This window comes from Cryptomeria japonica, chromosome 9 (assembly GCF_030272615.1).
Source record: "Cryptomeria japonica chromosome 9, Sugi_1.0, whole genome shotgun sequence".
NCBI classification, from domain to species: domain Eukaryota; kingdom Viridiplantae; phylum Streptophyta; class Pinopsida; order Cupressales; family Cupressaceae; genus Cryptomeria; species Cryptomeria japonica.
Window position 1 is genome coordinate 73628637 of NC_081413.1, and position 19127 is coordinate 73647763.

Sequence of the window (19127 nt, forward strand, 5' to 3'; positions counted from 1 at the left end):
TTTGATTTTGCAAGATAGCACAAGCGTCAAGGTATAATTGAACCAGGATGACCAGAGTGCAGATTGCGTAAACAGACAAGATTAAATCATTTGTATGCGTGAAGTGGAATCATGCCGTTAGTGATATTCAATGTATCACATCCCGAGGCAAGTATCCACACAGTACAAGTGATCGCCTCCCAGACAGAAGACTAAGAAAATATTGGAGTTTCCCCATGATCTCTAGCTTTGAAGCATTTTAGGGAGAAAAGGGAGAGAATCCAATAATTTAAAAAGTTCAATAATGCAAAAATAGTCAAGATTTTATGCGATAATGCAACATGTAGTACTTCAAAAAATCATCCATCCTTGGTATTTTTGTGTTTCTTTGTTTTGCTTTGCGATGAAGTGTAATTTTGGTTGTTGGATGCAATGCTTCTGAGTTTTGCTTCTAGTTTTGACATCTTGAACGTTTGCAAGTTTTGACGATTTATTGCCCCTAGCTGAGTGTACCTCTTGATGTGAATATGTACAGTGATTTCCAAGCCATGGTGGAATGTGGTAAGAGGATATATATGGATAAACCAGGATAGTGACTACGCTAAGTATGTCCTGAATGGATATATGCTAAGTGTCAGGTGATGGCCGATAGTGTTTTAAGGATATAGATAAAATGGTATGGAGATAGATAGAGGAGTCATTCTTTCACAACAGCGCCTGTTTACCAGGTTTTCACCATTTGTTTTTATTGTACCTTTTTATTTACTTTTTGTGGATTTTTTGATTTTTTTGGCTTTTTCCGTGCATTAGGCTACTTAAGTGTAGTACTTCTTCAGATGGATGTTGTTAGTTGGTTCATCGAGCACATCTCCTTCTGAAGTTGTTAGTTGATAGGCACCTGATCCATAGACTGATATGATGACATAGGGACCCAACCAGTTAGGTTCAAACTTCCCTTTTTTTCTCAATCTTGCTGATTTCTTGGATTTTCTTTGAGGAATAGGTCACCAACTTTGAAGTTGCGAGGGATGACCTTATGATTGTAGCTCCTGCATATGCATTGTTGATATGCTTTGAGATGAGTGTAAGCATGTTGACGTCTTTCATCTAATAGTTCCAGTTCTTGTAGTCGGTTAACTCGATACTCTTCATCTGGGATTAAACCTTTCAAAGAGACTCTGAGAGATGGGATTTCTACTTCCAGGGGTAAAATGGCCTCTGATCCATATACCAATGAGTATGGTGTTGCTCTTGTAGGTGTGTAGATACTGGTTCTATATGCCCAAAGTGCTGGATTAAGTTGTACATGCCAATCTTTGCCTGCATCATTCATTGTTTTCTTTAGGATCTTTAGTATTGTCTTATTAGATGCTTTTGCTTGACCATTTCCCTGTGGGTAGTATGGTGTAGGGAACCGATGTTGGATTTTAAATTTTTCACATAGTTCTTGTACATCTTGGTTTTTGAAAGGCTGTCCATTATCTGTGATGATTGAACTTGGAATACCATATCTGCAAATTAGATAATTTAGGATAAAAGAGGCAATTTGTTTCCTAGTTACTGTGGTCATGGGAACTGCTTCTATCCACTTGGTAAAGTATTTTGTTGCAGTTATAATGAACTTGTGTCCATTTGAAGATGAAGGATGAATTTTTCCAGCTAAGTCTAGTCCCCACTGACAAAAGGGCCATGATGTTGTAAATGGCTGTAGTTCCTGTGCTGGTGCATGTATCAGATTTCCATGGATCTGGCATTTAGGACATTTCTTGGTGAAGTGGTATGAATCTTTCTCCATTATAGGACAGTAGTATCCCATCCTTAGAATCTTTTTAGCAAGAGTAGTTCCACTTTAATGTGTTCCACAAATACCTTCATGAAGCTCGGGTAAAGTGGAATCAGAATCATTACGATCAAGGCAACGAAGAAGAGTACCATCTAGACTTCGACAGTACAAAGTATCAGTAGTAAGGGTATAACAGGCAGCTTGCCAGATAAAGTTACGTTTCTGGTTACGGGATTGGTCAATGGGTAAGATATTGTTCTTAAGGTAGTCATAGATCGGTCCATATAACAGAGAATCTGGACCAGTCAAGGCATAGATAACATGGGATTCAAAATGGTCATAAGTTGGGGAGAACAGTTGCTCTACCAGGAACTTGTAAAGATTCTGTTGCTCTGGAATTTGTAGTAATGAAGCGATAGTAGCCATTGCATCAGCTGCTTTATTGTTCAGCCTTGGTATTTGATCAAAGGTGATGTGCATAAAATATTATTTGAAGTCATCCACCATTCGCTTGTAGGGCAGCAGCTTGTCATCCTTTATCTGATAGTCGTTGTTGATTTGATTGATGACTAGTTGTGAGTCTCCATAGACCTTTAACTCTGTGATTTTCTACGACCATTTTGATGCCTATAACCAATGCCTCATATTCAGCCACATTATTTGTGCACGGGAACATAAGCCTGTATGATCTTGGTATAGTGTGTCCTTCAGGAGTGATGAATAGAATGCCAGCACCTAAACCATGTTATGTGTAGGATCCGTCAAAGTATAGGGTCCATTGTTTGGTAGAAATAGAAAGAACATCCCTATCTGGAAATTCAATCCCCATAGTTTGTTTTCCTGGTAGCAGTGCTTCAACCAGTTGATCTGCAATTGCTTGTCCTTTGATGGCTCATCTTTCTATGTATTGAATATCAAATTCACTAAGAATCATGACCCATTTAGCCAATCTGCCTATAAGAGCTGCCTTGCTGAGTAGATATTTGAGAGGATCAATTTTTGCCACTAGCTTAATTGTGTGTGCTAGCATATAATGTCAGAACTTATGAGATGCGAACACCACTATTAGGCAAGCCTTTTCAATGAATGTATAGTTGAGTTCATAGCCATTCAATGTCCTACTGATATAGTATATGGCTCACTCTTTTCCTTGTTGATCTTCTTGTGCCAATAGTGCCCCTAGCGATATATCTGTTGTTGAGATATATAGGATAAGTGGCTTTCTTGTGACTGGTGGTACTAGAACTGGTGGATTCATCAAGTACTGTTTGATTTGGTAAAAAGATTCTGCACACTTGGTCTCCCATCTGAATGGTACATTTTTGTGTAATAAATGGTTAAATGGTAGACTTTTATCTACTAGCTGAGCGATGAATCACCTGATTGATTGAAGTCATCCTTGTAGAGATATGAGTTGATTGATATTCTTTGGTGGTGGCATTTCCATAATGGCTTGTACTTTTGCTAGATCTACTTCAATACCTTTAGCTGAGACTATGTAGCCTAGTAACTTGCCTAATGTAACCCCGAAGACACACTTCTTAGGGTTGAGCCTAACTTGGAATTTCTCCAATCGATCAAAGATTTTTGTTAGGATGCTGAGATGTTCTGCTCTAGTGAATGAGTTAGCTAGTAGACCATCCACGTAATCTTCCATAAATGTGTGCATCATGTCATGAAAGATTGTTGTCATTGCTCTTTGATAAGTGGCCCCTGCATTCTTTAAGCCAAAAGGCATAACATTCCAACAGTACGTTCCCCAAGAATAGGTGAACGCTGTTTTATCTTGATCTTCTTAGGCTATTTTGATTTGATTATAGCCTGAGAAACCGTCCATTAGTGAGAGCATTGCATGGCCTGCTATGAGATCTACAATTATGTCGATACTGGGTAGAAGAAAGTCATCTTTTGGACAAGCTTTGTTGACATCTCTGAAGTCAGTGCATATTCTGATACTACCATCTGGTTTTGATACTGGAACAATGTTGGAAATCCATTCTGCATAGTCAATGGGTTGGATGAATCCGACATCTAATAGTTTCTTTAGTTTAGTTTTGACCATGAGTGCCACCTGTGGATTCATCTTTCGTAGCTTTTGTTTGACTGGCTTAACTCCTGAAGAGATAGACAAGTGATGCATGATCAAGTGTGGATCTACTCCGGGCATATTGGCATATGACCAAGCAAAGTTAATTTGTCATTCTTTAAAGAAAATGATGAATGCTGATCTTTCCTCGTCTGTCAGAGATTCTACAAGGTGTATGTTTTTGACTGCTTCTGTGGTACCAATGTTGATTGATTGAGTGGGCTCAATCAATATGGGTGATCGCTCATGAAAATGCTCAGGAAGAGTGTCAAGTCTCCCATTGTTAGGTGCCTTAAAAAGGTTTTCACGCTCAGATGCATCCTTTATTTTTATTTTTTGTGATCTAGAGCTGCCATTGACTGGTTTTCAACATCAGATCTTTTATTTGGTTTATTTTTGTGACTGAGAGACTTGGCACTCCCTGATTGGCAGACATCGTTACCTTGTTCACTGGTAGAGCCTGTTTTCAGATTTATGGTACATAGGTAGGGCATAATAAATTCATCATCTGGGAAAATTGGTATATCATGGATTTCGGGTTCATCCCAGTCGATGAGGTTAGGAAAGACAAGCGGTAAGGTATCGTTTGGTGGATTAAGTTCTTCTACTGTAAGTGTTAAGACAGAGGTTTCATCGTGATTATTCTTGGTTGTAAAGAAGTTTAGGATTTCATCGAGGTCTTCAATGGTATTATCTTCCATATAGACTTGTTCATAATGTTTCTGTTTGCTTTCCTTGGTGTTGTAGATGTTTTGTGGTCCAAATTCAAGAGGTCTATCTTCTGTGTTATGCTCTTCCTGAGAAAGGGATATGGTATTAGTATCATTAGGGATATCTGTAGTAGCATTTGAGTAGGTACCCCATTCATATTCATTGGAATCTGTCTTTGAGGCATCATCCCAGATTCTATCAGTGCTGTAAACTGGTATGTTGTATGGTGAAAATAAATGTTTGATGATGGATACCATTTTGATAGTTTTTGTTGATTCGGTGTCAGATCCTGCTTCTACTTTCTGTATTTGTTCATAGACTATACCTCCTCTGGAAGAAATAATGGTATCCTGAGATGATCTTATTTGTTCTTGGCATAGTGGATTTTGAATATGAGCTACTACTACAGATATGGCCTTGTTGTGGCTTAGAAGCTTTTGCTAATGTAACTTTTGTTCTTGACGTTCCCGTGCCTTGCGGATTGTTTCTACTGATTCAAAGAGTGCTTCCTGCCAGGATTCTTCTTTGTACTTCTTCTTTACTTTCCATTGAGGTTTTGCAGTTATGCGGAGTGGCTTTCTTAATAGGAAAGTGAGCTTACAACCTAATCCTATTTTGTCTCTACTGGGCTATGAAGGAAGATCTATGGGTTCAGTGACTCCTTCTTTGCATTTCCCAATAGGTCCTTTACCATCATATCCCATTTGTTGCATGATTAAGTATCCTTTTCCATATAGGTGTGTAGGTAGAACAATGTCCAAAGCAGCTGCTTTGTTATCTTCTTCCTCATCTTTGTATAACCAGCTAAGAATATCCTTGTCTTCTGATTCATGCGCTAGAGTGCCCAATTGGATGAAGGTACCATCAAATTTGGTGATGGGCTAAGTGACCAGATGTGTTGATGTAGTAGGCAATCCATGAGATCTGGGTGATGTCGGTAATTTGGGCAAACATAGGGGCTCCAAAGAGTATTCTCCCATACCTTGGTCTTTGATTTGCATTTGCTGCTTGAAATCTCTAGATAATGAGTTGGGCTTTGCTGTTTGTAGATCTGATGTTGAAGATCACTATTTTTTTCTATTATGAGGAACCAAACTATCTTGGGCTGCCCCCATTGCGTTGCAATGTTGAAATGGATTGTGATCAGTAGATATGGAGATTTCTTGTCCGTCATAAGGAAATTTGACACACTGGTGATACGTAGAAGGTACTGCTTGCATTTCATGTATCCAGGGTCGCCCTAACAAAATATTGTAGGTGAGATCTATGTCTAAGACCTGACAGATAGTATCCTTTTGTAGTGGTCCCACTTGAATACGTAACATCACGGTTCCTTTAGAGGACCTTTCCTCATCATCATATGCCTTTATGGTAATCTTCTTGTAGGGATCAATAGACTCTTCTGAGAAGCCTAATGCACAGATAAGTTTTAAAGTACATATATTAAGTCTGACTCCTCCATCTATTAAGACTCTTTTTACTTGGTGTTTGCAAACAATGACTTCGATATGGAGAGGAGTGTTATGCGGATGACTCAAGGAAGCATTGTCATGCTCTGAGAAGGTGAGGTTATGAGGTCCGGTCATATGGGCGACCATGGCTTGAAATCTATCCGTATCCAGATTTTGAGGTACATTGGTTTCCAATAGCGCTTGTTCCAATATGTCTTTGTGCTTTGATGATAGTTTCAGCAATTCTAGTATAGATATCTAAGCTGGAGTTTTGTGTAGTTGGCTAACAAAGTCATATTGGATTTTCAGTGTAGTAGTTGTAGGTGCAGTATGTCCTTGTAAGACATATTTCTGAGTTCCGGTTGTCACATTAATAGATTCATGATCACGCTGATCTCAGATGGTGATGACATTTACTTGATGATCTTCAGCTGATATGTGATTTATGGTGTTGTTGTAGATATGGTTGATATGAGCTCCGCATGTATCATCCGAGGTAGAAGTTCCATCTTTGTTGTAATTTGGAAGAGAATTTTTAAAGGCTCCATGATCACCATTTGTTTTGAGACCATCTACTATTAAGTCACCTCAATCAATCATGTCTTGCACAATGTGTTTCAATCTCATGCAATCGTTTGTCCAATGACCCTTGTTACGATGGAAATCACAATAGTGTGAATCATTCCACCAAGGTGGTTTGATTTGGGGTTCATAGTTGTTGATTGTAGGCAAGGAGAGAATTTTGTTTGCCAGAAGTTCACCGAATGTTAATTCTAGTGATTGCCCTAGTGGTGTGAAGATACGCTTTTGGAAATTGTTCATGCTGTTGCGTGAATTGTTGTTAGGTCCTAGATTCATGTTTTTGCTTTGAGTATCGATGGTGTTGTTTGTATTGAGTTGTCCTTGATTGGTGTTTGGTGCATATGTGTTAGCATTTGGATTAGCATTTTTAGGATTTTTCATATTTTGAGGATTCTCGGATAATGCAAGCACTGGTTGCTTAGATTTGGGATCATGTGAGTCATTGTTGCTTTAGTTTTTGTTTCGAGTCCAAAATTGAGATTTGTCTAAGTTGTTGTTGTTCTGGTTATTGTAGTTTGATGAGTTTGTTCCTTCCTTGTAGAATTTGAGTGTTCCCTTTTTGACACATGCTTCCTCTACTTGAATACCATTTTCAATCAACTTAGCAAAAGATGGTATGCATTGAAGTTTTAGCCTATAACTCATTTCACTATTCAAATTGTCAATGAAGATTTCCATTTTCTCCTTTTCAGGAATATCTCGAGGATATCTGGATACCATACATTGCCAATGTTGAAGGAATATCATGAATGTTTCATTATTCTTTTGTTTGGTGTTGCAAACATCTAGCATGGTTATGGCGTGTTGGATGTTATAGGAGTATTGGGTTATGAACTTGTTAACCAATTCATCAAATGATCTGACAGGTGATGTAATTTTGGATAACCATTCCATTGTTTGCCCTCCCAGGCTTCTTGGGAATAACCTCATCAGATAGGTGTCATCATGAGCAAACTCAAGACTCATAGTACAGAATTCTCTGACATGATCACAGGGATCACTTTTTCCATCATACTTGTCAAATTTAGGCACATCTGAGTTTGGAGGAAAAGGGATCATGTGCAATCTCCTGTCGAAAGGATAAGGATAGATTACGTTTAAAGAGTACCATACTATCATCCCTTGTTGTATGTCCTGTATTTGCCTTTGTAACATTTGCATTTGTTGAGTAAGGGCAGCCAAAGGTACATTGTCTTGTTGAGGGAAAAGTTCTTCCCTTGTATTAGTTCTCAGCTGAAAAGGTGTGTTAAATGATATATTTTGCTCTGGAGTTTCTAGCTCGGGTATACGCATTTCTGGTATACATTATTCTGGAATGTGTTGCTCATGTATGTGTTCTTCAAGGTTACGAGTTTCCTCTTATCTTTGTTGTTCTTGATATGCATATTGTCGAGATCCGGTTCTAAAGATGTTTGTGTCTAAATCTTCGGGAAGTTTAATGCCTTTACTTGTGAGCATGAGCAAATATTTTTCTTTGTCATTTTCCATAAGCCTTTCTACAAGCTTTTGGAATGAAGGGTTTTCCTGACATTCTTGAAGAAGCGCTTCAGAAATTTTAGTCTCTTCTAGGTGTGGAACTTCAAAAGGATTTGACAACCTTTGATTCATACTAGACTCTGCGTGTGTCTCGCTTTGTTGGTTTCTTTGAGAGCGAGTAACAAGCATTTTAGTAGAAACTTTCAGTGACGAAGGGGACAAAATTCTCGTTGATATGTTGCTCGGGAGTGGGTGGTTCTGGTCGAGGTGTGTTATAAGTGATACAATCGTCCGACAAGAATGTCGGATTGATCTTTCCTCCACGGTTTATGATTTGATTAAAAGCAGACTTTTGACAGTAGGCTCTCGTTTTTAAGGGCTCTTTGTCAAATTCATTGGATTTGTTTTGGATATAAAATTTGACATGATGAAGGAATACCCGATGAGATTTGAAGAGTTGACAATTAATGTATAAAAACTTATTTCTCTTGATGAACTTGGAAAAACTAGGTTGTTGTTTCTTCAATGTGATGTTACGATAAAGGTTCTTTCTTCTCAGAATATGGGAATTAGTCATGCATGAGTGATCAATGGTTTCCTTTGATTTGTTTAGATTCAGTTGATCTTGTTTGGAAAATTTCAAGTCTTACTCTATCAAAATGAAGGTTTAGATGCCCCTTCATGACAAAGCGTATCAAATGATATGGATAAAAGCCTCCCGATATGGAGACTTGATTTAACAACTTGAAATATTTAAACAAGTTTTTTTGAGATGAAATCCTTAAGATGGTAAAGGATTCTATTGATACTTATGATGAGGTTTCTGGATTATGATAAGATAGATATGTTTTATCATGCAATTAGTTTAGGATTTTTACAACGTTTGTTTTGACACAAATTTAGCTCAAGAAATAGTTTTTAACGGTTTGTTTTCGCTACTTCGCTTTGATGAAAAATGTTGTTGATAACGAGAGGCTTTTGAAAATGTTTTCAAAAATTTTAAAATTCCTCACTATTTTGCCCTCTGTCTATATGTTTTTGATCACGTGCTAAAACAGGGATGAAATGCGCTATCAAAATTACTCCACGAGCTAAAAGAATGACCACACGTGCTAGGCTGCCCCCAGACATGCACTAAAGAGTTGACTGCTCAAAAATTTATTTTCTGCTTTTAAAAAGCTACGCGCTAACCTAGGTCTGTGAAGTGGTAACTTGTAAACCAGATGCGCTAATGTTTGGTTGCTACATGCTAAGCTGATGCTTCCACGCGCTAGATTGTTTCTGTGATGCGCTAAATGTTTTAACACTATTTTGATTTTGGGATAAAATGCTACTGTTTGGAACAGACGCGCTAACTAGATGGTTTGATGTGCTAACTAAAATACCCTACGCGCTAAGGAGTTGTCCTCACACACTAATCTACCCTGTTTTTTCCTTCAGTTGGTTTTTCTGCAATTTTTGGTTTTGATCGTGAGTTTTTCAATTTAGATGGATGATTTTCTGAAGTAATAAATGTAAGCACAGCACAAAAAGTACAACCATTTTGCCTAATCTAACAAAAAGTGTATGTTCTGCGAGGATGTGTTCAAATCCCCAATGTTTTAATAGGTTCGGATATAAGTAATACACTTTAGAAAGACTCTTTATTTAAAGGTCATAAATAACATCATAGCCCACTAGTTTTGATACTCCATCAGCTCAAACAGCCGTGTCACTCCCTAGAGGGCGCCCATTTTTTTGCCTTTCACCAGAAATTAACTCAAAGTGAATTTCTTCACAGTTGAGTAGTTATCTTGGGAGATATATGGTGAGTAATCTTGGGGGCGGATTCCTCCCCACCTTTGCACTATGATGTTATAAATGTTTGGTTACTGACTTGGTTCAAAGTTTCTATTTTTATGGCTCGTAATCAGGCTTCTTGTTTGGCTATTAGTGATAAACTCCCTTAAGAGGCTTCCCAACCTTTAGAACAAAGGCTTTACATATCTCAAGGATATTGGGGGAAGGCTAATCGCTGCACACAACTGTTGAAAAGGACTTTCATCACTTTCCACTTTTGATTATAGTGGGTTGGAACACTTGGCGTCAAAGTCGTTCCCCACTTAGGTTGTTCCCTTCACACCGGCCATAAACGGCTTTAAGAGTTGATTTCAACTCCTCGGGAAGGCAAGCCTACTAAAGGATGTAAATGCTTTTGAAGGAAAGAAAACTTTTTAAGAGAGGTCTGGTTTTTTGGATCACCCAGTTAAGGGGAGAGCATATACCTTCCTCTTTCAATTCAAGGCAATCAAAAATTCTTTTTAAACCTTCAATTCAGTGATTTTCTAACCTCTACTGGGAGATATTGCTCTAGGAAAAGCAAGTTGTTCCTTTTAGTTCCTCAAAGCAATGATTATTTAATCTAAGGAAATAACCGAGTCAACAAAGCAAAAGGTTCGATCTGGTCAACAAATAAAAATTGGTAAACAAAAGGGGAATAACTTCCCTCTTTAATTGTAACAAAGCTTTTGAGATGAGGTTCTTTCCTTTGCACCAAATTGAATATGAATCCTTTTATACACCAAAGGATGGTGAGGTTCTTTTTATAGCTCTATTTTTGCAAAAAGAATTTTTTTTGTTTTGTTCTTTTTAGAGCCCAAAATGAAGGTTTTCTCCTATAAAAGCAAGAAAATTTTTGATAGTGGTTCTTTTTATAGCCCAAAAACAAGGTGAGTTCAATTTAAAAAAAAAGAAAATCAAATTTTAAACTAACCTAGATAAGTTAGTAAAAATCTAATTATCTTAATCCGAAGATGAAGCTCCTATCTGCAATGAAATTGTTAGAGACTTGCAAAATAACCAGTTAGATACCTCGATGGACTTCTACAAGTCTAATTTCGAACTTTCAGTTACAATAATTGTTTTTCATATTTCGGTCTGTGATGCGCTATAGAACAAACTTGTACGTGCTACATAATAGCCGTAATGCACTAAAAGAAGTCTTCAACATGCTACATTGTTTTCGGGATGCACTACTCTGTGTGTCGAAAGCGCTGCTCTATTTTTCTCCGGCGCCGAAACCTACAGAAGAAATTAGTAATCTTATGCACTGATAAATGGACTTGAAGCGCTATATTATGGACTCCGCGTGTTGAACAATGAACCGAATGCGCTAGGCTATTAACCGGATCCGGTAAATAGTTAACTCAACGCGCTAATTCATTTTTCCCACGTGCCTATAAAAGTGGATATATTTCAAAACCGATTAGATATATGGGTTAGGGCCCCACGGTGGGTGCCAGAAATGTATGCGGGAAAAGAGGGTCGATAGAACTCAATATGTGAAAAATGGAGCTCTAGGGAGCCTTGCTCACACACACATAGGACTTCTTGGTGCAAGCTATGGAGTAATGAAGTATTACTTAGCTTCCCAAGGTTGGTCCCATGGTTCTCTATCTTACACGGTCCCTCAAACCAATGTTTTTGCTCACAGATCACTGAGCAAAATGGTTTAGGGATGGCAAATGTAAGAACGAGGGATGCATTTTATTTATTTAATATGAGATGTATCCTAAGCTATGCATGATTCTAGAAATGCAATAAGCTAACTATAAGATGACAAGATTAGTAGCAATACTATCCTAGCATACTATATTAGTTAATGATTTAAGCTAATGATAATAGAAATACTCTAAAATGCATATTAGATTAATTTCTATTTTAAAGAGAGGCTAAAATGATGAGCATAAAATGGTATGAAAGCTTGAATGTATTTGAGCATAAGTATTATACTACAAACTTGGATGATGAAAATGGAGGAATGAGAGCTCTATTTATAGCAAAAATAGGGCAATGGATGGCCAAGATTGGAAGAGTTAATCAAGGGTTGAGTTTGAAAGTTGGGAATCCATGTTTGCAATTGGCACCAATGAAATGGTGACAATTGTCAACATAGGGTTGGGTTGAGAGAAGGGGTTGGAGGCATTAAATGCCTGAGAAGACCTTATGGTTATCTAGAGAGTAAGGGTCAAGCTTAAGTTAAGATTACCCATTGGATTAAGAGTTAATCCAAGGATAAACTCTTGTGCAAATGATTAAGGAATAACCATGGTCAAAGCAATGAATGCTTGAAGAGACCCTTGGGTTGGATGAAGGTTACGTTAGGCAAACAGTCTCTAACCATGTAAGAGGGTTGAATTAACCATTAATGGTTTGGGAGACTTTGGGAAATTAAGTGGTTGAAGACTTGAAGCCTTTAATGGTTATCAAAGAATTTAAGGTTTTGAGAAGTGACCTCCCCTTTCTTAGGGATGTGACAAAGTTTAGAAGATGGGTTAGGTTAATTTAGAAGTGATTAGAAGGGTTTAGAATAAATTAGGAAGGGGTTTAGGAAGCAAGTGGGAGATGTAGGAAAATGCAAGTGGATGGAGGGATAATAGGATTTAATTGAAATAAAGTTAATTTAATTCAATTTGGTTGTAATTTGGGGAAATTGAATAAATTAGATTTATTCAATTTAGGATAACTATTTAATTAAATTTGAATTTAATTAAAAGTGGATAGAAGGGATTTAATTGAATAAAATGATTTATTCATTAAATGGGTATAGTGAATTTAATTGAGTAATTTACTTAATTAAATAGAGGAATGCGGGTAATTTAATTAAATTGGATTTAATTAAATAGAGAAATGAACATAAAATATTCATTTAGGAATATGGTCATTTTTATACGTGTACAACTATAATATCCATAGATTCCTTGATCCAAGTTTTTATATTCCAAGAAGGTTTTTGTTTTCCCATAGGATGTTGGTTAATTTTGTTAGAATCTCCCTCAAGCCAAACTAAATTGGCATTAATATTTTTAGCCAACATCAAACAATGGTAGGCTCCCATAGCTCCAACTAGGTGGTTGGTCTGACATCCCAAGGGGAGTACCACTTATGATAAAAGCCTACCATATTCATCTCTAATCATTCTCCCACACCCAGTTGGCCCTGAATTTCCTTTAGCTACCACATCAAAGATAACTTTGACCCATCAAGCTAGAGGAAGGATCCAATGAGCATTATCCCTAGGGGATTTAACAAGTCTGGGATCACTAGGAAAATGTAGCTTTATATTCCATCTAGAGGAAACTTCAACATCATATGAAAAAAAGCTTCACATTAATCTCATGGCTAGACCAGGTAGAGACATAGCTCTAAAAAATGGCCCTTCTGATTTCATTGAAGACAACTATAAGAGGTAAAGCAATATTCCTAAAGATTCTATTGTTAATCTCTTTCTAAAGACCCTAAGCCACATCGAGCAAGGACAAGGACTAGAGAAAATTCAAGGAATGATTAGTAATCAACACTCAACATTAGGCCAAGGACTCCACAAGAGAATAAAGAATGGCCCAATCCACATTTCATAAGTACATTAGGAACCCCCATACTTCAAAAGCATATTCAAAGTGCATAAATGAGTGAGAGTTAGACTCTACCTCACTCATACACAAAATGCATCTGTTAGTAAGGGAGAAGCCTCTTTTACACAAATTATCAATAATCAAAATTTTATTCAACAACAAAATCCAAAAAAATATATTGATCTTTTGAATAAGAAATTTAGACCAAACACTAGCCTAAAGGGGGGGAGAAGGTTGATTCTAAAATGAAGAGGCTAGGGCTGAGGTGACCGAATATTCTCTCAAAGAGGAGCATTTTCAAACCATTCAGTATTCCACATTTAGATTAAGCATATAGGATTTATATGACATTTGAAGGGGTTCCAGCTCAACATTAACTTTAGACAAATTAATCCACTTATTATATTCAAAGTACTTAGCCACCCAAATTCCAAATCTAACTTTACACTTTTCCACATGCTTACTGAAAGTTGTATGATTGCAAAGCAGTCTATGGCTGATCCTACTATCCTCCTAGAATTTAATTATCCTACCAAACCCCAAATTCTAGCTACTCTAGCATTAAGAGTAGTCTTCGCACGAATAGTAAAATTCCATAGAGTTGAGCTTGATGGGATATCATTAGCCATAAAAAATTTCTGAATCGAATCTATAACATGAAGATTCTTCCTTCTCCATATGATATTGCATTCCCCTTTTGAATTAAAAATTCTCCAAATTTGCTTGGCAAGGATGACATTATTGAGGTCTAAAATACTTCTCAAATAGAGTCCTCCCCATTTTTTATTCATGCCACAAGATGCATTCTCTTTTTCTTCTTCAACTCCTGACCAAAGAAACTTCTTTTGAATACTTTCAATTGCTTTAACATATTTAGGAGGTATTTTCAACAAGATAAGTGCATTAACCGAAAGATTTTGGAGACTCACTTTTAGGAGTTGAACTTTTCCAGCCTAACTCAATAGAGCCTACTTCCAACCAGCCAGTTTTTTGTGAGATTTATCAATAAAAAAAAATCTAGAAAGAATCAGACACTTTAGAACTGAGCGGAAACCCCAATAAAATAACAGCTAAATTTCCTATTTAACAACCCAATATGTTAGAAATATTCCTATGTCTAGCTTTATGAGTATTAATAAACTAGAGTAAGCTTTTAGAGTAATTTATGCATTGTCCTGAAGCTTTTACATAGTTCGCCAAGATTTCTTTTAGAGAACAAGCTTCCCCAACTAAGGCTTCCCCCATAACAATGGTATCATCCACAAATTGTTGGTGCGAGATCACAAACACACCAAATTAAGTATTTAGTCCTTTTAATCCTCCATTCCTCATCATTTTGAGCATATATGTCCCAAAAGTTTATGCAACAAGAGTGAAAAGGATAGGAGATACAGGGTCTCATTGACAAAGTCCTCTCAAAACCTCAAAAAATGTTGAAGAAGCTCCATTGATGATTACCATAGATTTAGATGTAGTATTGAGTTTCCATACTAAATCAATGAATTTACTGCATAAGCCATAAGACTCCAATACCTTAATAAGGAAGTTCCAACCCACTTGATCATAGGCTCTAGATAGGTCTAGTTTAAGGAAGAATCCTTAGTTGTTGGAGTTTTTAATAGAATGGATAATCTCATGAACAATGATGATCGAGTCCAAAATTTGGTGACTAGAAACAAAGCCATTTTGTCCAGCAACAATGAAATGAGGGAGCACCTCCAATATTCTTGAGGTCAAATTTTTTGAAAGTATTTCATAAAGAGAACAACAAATAATGATGAGACAAAAATCCCAAAACAAATCCTCTATAGGGTATTTTAGAATTAAGATAATGAAGGTTGAATTGATTTCCTTTAGAATTCTTTTGGAACCAAAAAATTCCTTAATAACATTACCCACATCTTCCCCCACAATCTTCCAAAATATCTGAAATAAAAATATAGGAAAAACATCAGGTCTTTGGTCCTTATTCAATTCAAATTGTAGCATCCTAAAATTGTGACACTCGCAATTTTGATTGCATTTGGGTCTTCACGATGGCGATGCAACATTAAACCTGAATGGAGACCCCGAAACTTGTTTACAACACCAAAAACTGTATTTTTCTGCACCTTGGCATGATCCCTCCTTGCACCCTGCTGTCCCGGGAGGTGAGACCATGGCGCCCAGCGCCCTGGTCCCCCAGGACCATGGCGCCCAGTGCCTTGGTCCCAGGCCCTATTTTGGGCCCGGTCTCTTTTGGGCATCGGGTCTTTAAGTTTGCAATTTGGGAAATAATGTTTCTTGGTCGGCCTAAGCTTGGGAAAATCAGTCTATCAGCCCTAATTGACAAGTATATAAACTACTTTTCCTCTCCTAGAAAGGGGGAGGAAAAGAAAAGGAGGACATATATGTGCAAAGACGCGGAAGCAATATTCAAATATTCAAACATTCAAGCATTCAAGCATTCCTTCAAGCAATTGAGTATTCTAAGTCTCCATTAAAGGCTAAGTGTTGCATTCAAGACAAGGATTCAACCATTGAAGAGGAGATCACATACAACATACAACATACTACATACATTACACCTTCGCATGTAAGAATACAAACATTCTTACAACAAGGTATCAGTACTTGTTTACATTACAAACATTTACATTTACAGCATTCTCATTTCTTGGTTAATTCCAAAACCGGGGTTTGACCTAAAGGCAAACCCTCATCACTAACCCCCCAATCATCCTCTCTTTTCTGTGTGTAGGTTGCAGGTATGCGACTGTAATTGAAGATCTGGAATCCTTGTGCAGAGACGAACAGATCCACCTTCGTTTCGCGGATTTTTTGGAGGACCGTGTGCACGTCGGGCACCATCGTCCCGTCAACTTTCGCTCAAATTTGCAAAATAGCACCGTCTCAACATTTTACTGCTAATTCCAGGTCCGCAGCTTCATCCCATATCCCTATCTCTGTTTATAAGTGAATCTCCCTTGCTTCTACATACATTCTTAGTTCAATCATTCTATCTACATTCTTTACAAAAGAGGGTATCCTTGATGTCTTAACCCTTGAAACTCATTTAGAATCCAATCCTGCATTGTGTGGGATTGGATCTTGTGGGTTTCAACCCGTCTTTTGAATGTAAAGTCTCTCCCAAGTGAAAACCATCAACCCTAGTGACCTCCCTTCTCTCTCCTTGGAGTTGGGGAGGGGAGAACGACTAGGGTTCGATTTTTCCGCTTTACATTTTGGTGAACACGACGTGAACATCCTCATTCTAATTATTCATGGTTAGATCTGAAAAATTTGCTTCCTTAATTACATTTCCATGTTTGATCTTTTGCAAATTTTAGAGGCTAATTGCATAAAAACCCTAAAATTTTCTTTTTAGTAATTAAGCTTGTGAAATGTTTAATTGTTAATGCTTGTTTCAGATCTACCCTTCTATTGCAAATTACCAATTCATATTTGTGCTTTAATTTTGAAAATTAAGTGGTTAAGTGTCAAAACCCTAATTTTTAAAACCCTCTTGATTCAACCTTTGACTGATAATTTCACTGATCAAAACACCTCCAAATCGGCTGTAACTTTGGATTCTGTAATAAAATCACAATATCTTTCATCTCTGAAAATTTGGAAAAAAGTTGCGAGGACCGTGTGCACCCCGAGTGCCATCGTCCCCGACATTTTTTCTGAAATTTCGGGAGCTAGATCTTACTGTGTTTTTCTGCTAAAATCCAAGAATTTTGGCTGATTTTATCAATTCTAACACTTACAAAATTAAAGTCAAAGTTGGCCTAGCGATTGCTTGGATTGAGGCTTCTAATCATTCAAAAATTGTTGAAATTAAAATTCATATCAAAATTGTGTTTCTTACTGTCCTAAATCTGAAAAGTGTGTTGGCATTCATTCAAAATTTCAGTGCTTTATTCAAATTTTTACAATTTGTGACTTTTGAAATTAAGTGTTTAATTGCAACAACTCTGATTTCCGCTTTCAAATTTGAATTTTGCATGAAATTGAGTCAATTTTTAAATTTCAAAGCCTGCATTGCTTTCAGCATTCCCTCTAAAATCATAAAATTCAAAATTTCAGTTTCCCCCTCTTTTTCAAAATTCAAATTTTACATTTTTCAACAATCTTGATAGGGTTCAATTTTGAGATTGCAACTTTAATTTGGCCTATCTACAGATTGTAAAATCACTCAATTTTTTCAGATTAGCTTTAAAATCATCATAACTTTCGTCCCTGAAAATTTTGAAAAAAGTTGCGAGGACCGTGTGCACTCCGTTCGCCACGGTCCCGGACATTTTTTCTGAAATTTCGGGAGATCGTCCTGATTGTATTTAACAGCTTAACTCTAGGAGATTGGCTGATTTTATTGAAATTTGCTACCTATAAAATTCAAAATCTTCTCTCTCTCTTTAGTGCATGAGTTTTACAACAATAAGCCCTACTTACACTATTCCCGTTAGATGAAGCCTTAGAATTAAGTCTTTCCAAGGTGTAATCACTGAGGAGATGGAGCCTAATTTGAATGGCCTTTTTAACGAGGACATGGGTAATTCTTCTAATCCTCTTAATGATGAAGAAGCTCTCCATGAGGTTTCTGTAGAACAACTTTCGAAATTGGATAACCAATTTGATGATTTTCGATAATGTATGTCTCAAGAATACCCCGATAGTGAAGCTCTTTCATTAATTGAGGGTCTAAAACGTATGGTTCAAAGTGATAAGAATGGAATTGATATTTTGCATGGTATTGCACACATTGTGGATTCGAATGTGATGCCGATGAAAAGTTGTGCCGAAACTTTAGGTTATACACAACCTCTTACCCAAGTTAATCATTCTATTCCTTTGACAACTCCTATTGCTAGTATACCTACTTTTACATCAAGCATAATGACTACTTCAACACAAGATATTCCCCCTATGATCACCAGTCATGGGGGCAATCCCTCTTCTTCAATCAACCCTCTTCCTTCATTCAATCCGACTTCTTCATTCATTCCTTCAATGAGTGTTCCTATTATATCTCCACAAATAAACATGACGCAAGGGGGCAATTCATTTAACCATTCCATTCCTCCTTGTAGTGTTCCTCCTTTCCAATCATCTCCTATGACTAACTATCATAGTGTCCTGCCACCTTACTCTCAATCAATACCTTCTTTCAATAACATAATACCTCCATCACAATCTAACACGTCTAATATGAACTCTTCGACTGAAGTGACCATTAACAATCTTGCACAAACTGTCTCTTCTTTACAGCAACAAATTGCCTCTATGAATCAATCTAAGTTTAGTGTGCCCACATTTGATGTTGCGAGCCCACTTTCTCTTGACATTGTTAGAGCTATCCCCCCTAAACATGTTGAAATCCCGCATTTGGAGCTTTATAATGGTAAGGGTGATCCTCTAACACATGTTAAGACCTTTCAAACAATATGTACTGATTTTGCTTATGACCAAAGGTTGCTTGCAAAACTGTTTACTAGAACATTAAGAGATAAAGCCCTACAATGGTATTGCTCGTTGCCTTCTTATTCTATTTCTTCTTTCGAACAACTTGCAAATGCTTTTATTCAACAATTTCAAAACAATATAAGTCCTAAAGTTACTTTGATTGATTTAATGCATTGTAAACAAGGTGTTAAAGAAAAAGTGACTGATTTCATTGGTAG